Source organism: Olea europaea, chromosome 7 (genome assembly GCF_002742605.1).
Source record: "Olea europaea var. sylvestris chromosome 7, O_europaea_v1, whole genome shotgun sequence".
Lineage (NCBI taxonomy): Eukaryota > Viridiplantae > Streptophyta > Magnoliopsida > Lamiales > Oleaceae > Olea > Olea europaea.
Genome location: NC_036243.1, coordinates 24,901,241 through 24,910,033, shown reverse-complemented (window position 1 = coordinate 24,910,033; position 8,793 = coordinate 24,901,241).

The following is an 8,793-nucleotide window of genomic DNA, read 5'->3' as shown; positions in this document are numbered from 1 at the left end:
ATAATAATAATAATAATAATAATAATAATAATAATAATAATAATAATAATAATAAGATAAGGAATGTGAAAATGGAGGAAGGTGAAAAGTAAACCAAAAATTATTTTTTATTTTTTCAATCGTACATTTTTAATCAAAATTTATTGAAAATTTTATTTTTAGCAAAACTAATCTGTATTTTTTTTCTTCATTTTTAAAAATAAAATTTTCAATAAATTTTGATTAAAAATGTATGATTGAAAAAAAAAAAAAATTTTTGGTTTACCTTTCACCTTCCTCCATTTTCACATTCTTTATTTTATTTTTATTATTATTATTATTATTATTATTATTTTTGGTCCTTTTTTTGTTGGTGGGGCCCGTTTCTTCAATTTTTTTGTTGGTTTTTTTGGTTTTTTTTTTCTTTTTGTATTTAAAAAAGTTCAATGACCTTTTTGGACCTTTGGCAAAGTTTAGTAACCATTTGGGCTATTAACTCCTATATTTATTACTAATTTGTAATTTTTTGAAATTTTGGGGTATTAGTTGCAATTAATTCTTTTGTTTTCTATTCTATTCTTTTTCTTTTATTTGAATAGAGGGCAAAATCGTCAAAAAACAGTGAAAAGGACCTTCAGCGCAAGAAAGGTGGTAAATAAGGGCAAAAATGCCAAAAATGAAAGGTAGAGACGTTTTCCACAATAAACTCGAAAGGTATGGATGTTTTGCGCCAATTACCCATTCAACTAACAACGGATTCTTCATTCTGAAAATCTGCCATGCAGACAAAGAAAAATAACAAGGGATTATTCCAGTTAGGTCCCGAAACGTTTAACATTTTAACGATGGTTCCAAACTTTTCTTTCAGCACTTGAGTTAGGGTGATTGTTTATAAAATGTGAGTGGCTATCGACATATTCTCTTGTAAATCGTTTATTTGAATGTTAAAGTCATTTTTTTCTGCATTTTATCTTAGATTAAATATAAAAAGAAAAGAAAATTAAAAATTAACGTCACGATTCAGTGACAGATTGGGTGCCTTTTGGCCTCGGATGTTAGTATTGCTCAAGATTAAGACCACTTCGCTAACAGGAAGTGGTATTTTCAGAACGAGTTTGGTGTCATTTCTCAAATATATTTTAGGCCCTTTTACTATAGAACGAGGGATTTCAATCTCTTTCGGAACTGGCGGTTTTCACGCCAGTTTATTTAGAGTGGCTATAATTTATCGTTATTCCTTTTTTATTTATGGACTATGAGGGATGATGCGAAGCACCGGGAGATTGCTATGGGGCCTCGAAGGATCATTTGATGGGTCTATCGTATACTATCTTTTTCTTCACGCATGTCATCTATTTAGATTTCGTACACAAGCAAAGGAACTTGAGTATTGCCCCTCTTTTTGGTGTTTCCCTCACACATCTCCTATCACCTTCTATTTTGGTATTCTGGCATACTTCACTGATGGAATCTTACAAGATTAGCATCATTGGGTGCTTCATGAATGGCTTTGCAAGTGGGGAGGACATAATTTGGCATCAGTCTTGAGGCTGTATGTGTGCATTCTCCTCATCTTATGGTGATTGTGATTGCTCTATACTTGAGGCTTAGTAGGGATCCATTCTTACGCGCTTAGACTTTTTGGACTTGTGGAGAAAGGCGGCCTCCTCTCTAGATGTTTATTTCATCAGCCATGATGGACGACCGTGGTCTATCTAGACTATGGTCAAATATATCACGAATTAACTTCACTTTGATTAAGACACTATTCTTCACATTTAGCGCGAGGGAACCTAGGTTGTCGATTCACTTGCTTCAGAGGGAAAGGATTGACGCTGCTTGAAGAGTATGATATCCTCTCGACTTGTCCCGACAACTTCGTGTCCTTGTACAAATTGACAAATATGACCTTCCCACATTAAGAGGTTTCTAAGCTTTACTTTTCCTTTCTTCATATTTGTACATGAAATAGTATCTTATCATTTATTGATTTCATCTTTGATACTTTTGACGAGAGGTTAGGTTTATGTCCCCATCTTGATATTCGTCTATGTTGCATTTATACCATGAAAGGAAAATTCAAATCCCTCTATCCTATTTTGGTGGAGCCTAACACACCCTGATTGTGTGGTGCTTTATTAGAATAAGACTTGAAAGACTTCTTTGTCCTCTATATTTGTTAATTTACAATTCTTCTAATGCTTTCACTGCATCAATCTAACATCTTTCTTATTAGCTAAGCCCATCAATTCCTCACTTCTAGCACAAGGTTAAGAGAAATTAATTAAGTAAACAGCCCTGAATTATATAGAACATAAGCTTGTTCATTAGATAATAATAAAATACCTGCAATTCCTTTGAATCCTGCTCTGCGTCCTGTTGAGTCGGTGCAAAAATTTGGGTCTTTCCCTTCTTGTTCATGTCCTAATCGTCCCCTTTCGCTTCAATCCTTTTATCCATTGTTCAACCGCTGATGGATCGGTCTTACCTTAGAAAGATTGTGGAACTGATCAACGACGTAGCTCGCATTAGCATGAACATTCTGAACAGCACATTTGTGTTTCTTGTCTGCCAAGGTCTTGCATAGCCCTCATCGGATCCTTCAACTTGGCAACTTTTTGTCTTTGTCGTGCCCGCTCATTTCAATATTTCAGAAGGGAAAATGCGATCTCATTAAAATAATTACTTTGAAGGGATAACAAATCATTAATTGAATAACTGAAAGCAAAACATTATTCCTAACTTCTTTTGCCAACATTCTCCTTGCAACTTTGGGAAAAGTACTTTTACATCACCTTTGTAACATTCAATCGAATTGCTACTCTCGCGTTCTAGTTGTTGGAAAGTAATATATTAAAATAATATATTCAAGTAGAATGAAATAAAACATGCTACAGGTACACTCACTTTGACAACTTTTTTGAGAGTCCTCTCATATTAGGGGGTGAGGTGCACGATTAAAATAATCGCGAACCCCACATCTTGTGAGTATGTTGTAAATATGATATCATTTCCAGAATGAAATTGTAATAACAATTCATAGATTTCAAGTCTAGTCAATTCTTTAGTTAATTAGTATTTAAATTGGTTCAATTCCATAATCTAACATTATTTGTGTTATGAATTGTTGTTGCAGTTTCATTCAACTCGAATATATTGTTTTAATAATATTAACTTTAATATATTCCTTTAATATATTACTTTCCAACACTAGTTTGAGAGCATGGGCGGAGCCATGTGAGGATTGAATTTTTAGGCCCGCCTTTCTTTTTCTTTTTCTTTTTTTTATAAGCAATATCCCATGATTTTGCTTGATTTTAGGTATAGGTTGATTTGGACTTCACTTGTTAAAATATGAAAACTTGCAAGGAACACGTTTAATTATAAACTATGTCATTTTTAGTATTTTTTTTTTATAGTTTTATCATCATTAAATTTATGACCAAAATTCAATGTCCGACGTGTGTAAAATTATGCCCGCACTGAACAAATTTTCTGGCTTCGCCCCTGTTTGAGAGGTGAAATCCACTTGTGCGACCCACTTCTTCGATATCGAAATTTTTTATTGCCCATGCACTACATGAATGGGGCCTTGTGGCTCATTCTTATGTGACTTTTTTTTTCCCAAGTCGTGAGAGTGTTCCTTCGATGTCCCAAAAAACTTCTTGGTGGTCAAGTACAGGATTCACTTCAAATTGCTCTTATGTTCTAATGAATGTCACCATCTCTCTACTATTACTTTTAGTATTTCTCATAAACCTAGCTTTGCTTTGCCTTTTTAAACACATGAATGAAATTAGAGGTGAACATGGTTCTATATGATTTTGGTTCGGAGAAACCGAATCGAATCATCAACCAATTTTTTTTTTTTTTTTTTTTTATAATGGAACCAAATGGTTTTTTTAAAGATATGAAACCAAACTGAACCGAACCGTTCGTTTCTGGTTTGATTTGGTTCGGTTCTAATTTTATTTCTAAAATTTTTAGATTTGCATCATATAAATTAGTAATGTATACTTAAATAAGAAAATAAACATCAAACATTTAAGAAGTTTAAATTTTAATCATCGAAATCAAAAAAGTCATAATTACAGACAAAATATATTAATAATTTGAATACACAAATTAGTTTTTGTTTTCATACAAAAAATGTTTAATAAGTAATAGTAATGATTCACTAAATTAATTGCAATAGTTTTGAAGGTACACTCTTACAATAAAGAATGAATTATCAAATTTTTTATGGTCCACTTCTACGGGCAATATTAACCGTGTAATATTTCATGAATGTTTATTAGGTTTTCCTCTATTTGTGAAGAACACAAATAACTCATCAAACAATCAAGGTAAAATAAAATAAAATAAAAAAAGAGTTTAGAGACTTTTCAAGTAACTGGCCAATTTCAATTTTCGATCATAAATGACACTCCACTGACTTGATGAAATGTGGTACCAGTATGCTGTGACGTTGTGTAAATTGAAAAGGAGTGAAGGAGATATAATTCATCTGAATATAAAATTAGGGTATAAACAACTAATGAGTTGTTTATCTTTAATGACCCAAAATTGATTAATAAACTCTATTCAGGAATATTTATTTTTTTCTAGTATTTTAGAAAAAAAAAATTTCAAACAATTTTTTTTTTTTTTATATTTTTTTTTTTTGAGCACCAAACAATTTTATTCTAGAAATGCTATTCATTTTAATTGCAACCATATTTATAAGACCCACTCTCGACATTGACATAGACAAACTTTAGGGTCATTGAGTTACTGATGGATCATATTGAATTGAAAACTGAAATAAATAAATAAACACACATTTTAAAGTTTTACCTCAATAAATTTATCTTTGTGTGTGTGTGTGTGTGTTTGAAGCTTGTTGTTGTAACCATATTATTATAAACGATTTGATTTGTTTTGTTAATTTGTCACACGTTTCATTAATTATAAATTTATTTTCAAAAATAAAAAACAAAAACTTTGAATAACAATAATTTGATTACCCGTTTGGCCCCCATTTTGTGGAAATGAAAAATGAGTGAAATAATGTTTTTTTTTTATGAGTGGTTGAAAAAGAAAGAAAAATTTTCAATATACGTGTAATATTATTTATATGGAAGATTTTGTGGTTGAAAATATGAGAGAAAACAATGAAATGTAATGGAATGGAAATTAATGGGGCCAAATGGGTCATATTCATATTCTCGGAATTCAAGATTTTTCCTCTTCGTATGTCTTGAACTCTTCAGAAAATACAAATTATATTGTTTCTTAATATCATTTATTTTAACTAATAAGATTTTTAAAATACAATTTGGCTTTTAAGTAATAAATTGTTTCTTAAATTATATGGCTTACCATATATTAGAAAAGCTTACTTAGCTACTCGAAGAAGCCATGCAAATTCAGTAGCATTTTGCTTAAACAATACTTAGTAGTGGACCGGCTTGGGGCGTTGGGCAAATAGGTCCCCTCTTGTTCAAGCCCGTCCACTTTCATCGGACCTTGGCTAGTCTTATCGGGCTTTGATAGGGTCTTGTGCAAAGTGATTCAAGGGTACTTGCTTGTCATGTATTTATAGGGATGACAATTCAAACGATGGAAATCGAAAACCGTGGTTAATCAAATCGAACGGGACAAAAAAAAAAAAAATCAAACCAATGGTTCAATGGAGTGGATATGCTATTTGATTTTAATGACCAAGTTCGGGGCGAGACGGGTATGGTATTTACGCCGTTGCCTATCTCGAACCGATTATCTGTTAATTTATTTTTTTATAAGTACCCATTAAAAAAATTAATTAGGCAATTGGACTTTCTATTATTCTTTCTATGAATGAAGATTGTGTATGAATTGAGGTGGGAGCTTTTGTGTTATTGAGTAGAAATCAAATTCGATGCATAAAGATCAAGGGGCAAGGATATTGTTTAGTATTGTTATATTGATAATATTGTTTGTTAAATTCGAATTTTGCATTTGAAAATTGGGATATTGTTTGCATTTTTATTTTGGGATATTATCTACTAAATTGACATTTTTTTCTCAATTTGACAGATGGACTTATAAAAAATAATTTATTTTCGTGGTCATGAGTGGAGCCAACACCCGGCAAGGTGGCGCGACCGTGCATGTTGACTCCGTCTGATTTGAATTTTTAGTGAAGTTTGTGAAGCTGCCGGCGTTATGGATGGTTTTGAAAGAGGAGTCATCGAGGAAGACAAGCCAGAGGAGGAGAAGGTAAAACGTTTAATTTTGTTGGGCCATTTTATTTAAATGTTGGGCCTTTCATTTTTCAATTGAATTTGGGCCATTTTTATTTAAATGTTGGGCTATACAGCCGTTGACTGTTGACGGTCAACGATCAACGACTGCCTTAACTAGGTCGAAGTCTTAGATTTACCCCCATTCTTGTTTATTAACCGTTCGAACCGAGATACGAATCGAACTGACTTACGTGATTATTGTGTGGTTATGATATGGCCAAAAAATTGATGGTTCGGTAATGGTTTTGACCGAACCGACCTTGAACCGAAACGTTGCCAACCCTATGTATTTAAGTGTTTATAAACGGTAGGTTTTTATGAAATGTTTAAAATTGAAAGTGAATGACAAGTTGTGAGTTATACCGACAAAATGTATATTTTTACTAGCTTAAAAATTGAAACTTTACCAAACATGAAACAAATTCGGTTTCTAGTATTACTATATACATAGCCTTTTTCATGAAATGTATATTAAATATAGGGGTAATTCTATTCAACTTCCTGTTCTATTATGAAGTTCATTAATAATATTCAAAGCAAGGATGTCATGGATAAAGATAGTGACAACCACAAGAAGTTACGTACTTCCCGGGGCAAAGTTGGGAATTAAGTTCAATAAATGCAAAAATTAATTGGGTAATTATATTCATACCAAAAATTTTATAAATTACACCATCTTTTAATTGCACTTGAGGTTCTTAATCTTTGCTTGTTATAATACTTATATTTCTAATGATTTTTTATGTCATTCTACATGTGGATGACTAGCTATTTTTTATGATTGTTACGTCATTTAAGTTATGTTTGTAGGAAGAAAATTGTTGATAATGTATTTGTGACAATAGGTTACAGTCGGACAACAATAGATCATACATAACTCAGTACATGTCATAGACATTCACCGTGAATACAGATTTATCTCTGACAATCACAACTAATGCAAACTTGATCACATAAAGTCACAGTTAACACATAATAGGTCACAAATAGTCAAAATTAACACAAAAATTGTCACAAAAGACATTGCTCACATTTTAGATCACAAACTTTGAAACACAGACATAGTCACATATAATCACAATCAAGATATTTTTGGTCACATATAGTCAAAGTTAAGACATATCAAAATAGATCTGGTCACAAACAATAATAACTTACATGAATCTAATCACAAGCAATAATAGCTTACACATACCTGGCCACAAAGATTCAATATTATAACAGATCTAGTCATACACAATCATAATTAATACATACATGGTCACAAATAGTCCCAATCAACACAAACCTAGTAACAAATAATAATGACTTATATAGTCTTGATCACAGATAATATAGACTTACATGGACCTGGTAAAAAATAATCACTAGTAAACAAAACTTAATCATAAATAGCATAGATAACACATTCAATAGGTCACAGATATGCAGAGATTTTATGAAATACAGAAACATCTTCACAATACATGAATTTTTATGCCACAAAATGAATTCAAAATTTTAAATCAATAGTAAATTTTAGTTGAATAACTCGCATATTTAACATATCCAATAATATATAATTTGTAAATAAAATAAAGAACTTGAAACTATAAAGAATATTCCGATATTATTTAAAAAATAAATAAATCGGCTGAGCTATTTAAATTCCTTCTGGCTATTTCTTTACCTTCAATTTTCCTTCTTTTAGGGTCAGTGTTGCCATGCTATTGCATGTCATATGATTATGACCAAATCCACCTCATATTCCACGTTTCACAACATTTGATCTATCACACTCTAACTTCTTCCTTTTCTTAATAGGACTTCCAAAACTTCTCTTTTGATTAAGAGCAAGTACAATTCTACTAGTTACGTCTTCCAAAAAATTCCATTTTGATTGATTACCAGCAGGAAAGACTGTAGCTTAATAGGTATTCATATGCGCATCTTTAGCATAACACATCGATCAGAAATCGTACATATCTAGCTTCAATGTTACTAACTGCTAATGCGTGTGGACAAGGCAGTTGATTCACTTGAAACATTATACAACTACATGTACATTGATTTATATCAAATCATGTACAATGAAGAATCACCCGTAACTTCAAACAATGTATGATTGACGTGGAAAACCTAAAAATAAAAAATAAAAAAATAATTTGTTGCAAGTTTTGTGAATGTGTCGTGCGCTATCCCTATTCTTAAAAAGTTAAAACTGGATTGTTTGTCGCAATGACTTTAGAAGTGCTTCAATAGGGCAATTTTTTACTGCTCTTGTGACTGCATTCAAAGATTCAATTATGTTTGACGCCGTAATAGAATATCTATTAGTTGGCATGTACAACAACTTTCTGCTACAAAAAATGGTAGAAGTTATACCCATAGACAAATAGTAGCAGGTCACATTCAATGCATTACAAGTCAAAAACACTCAAATCTAACACAAATTTGTTCATAGATAGCACAGTCAACTTAAATCTAGTCAAAGAGGGCGATAGGTGCATTTTTTGGACTTTGTCAAATTATTAATTTTTACTTAACTTGGGTTAGTTTTCATTTGTCT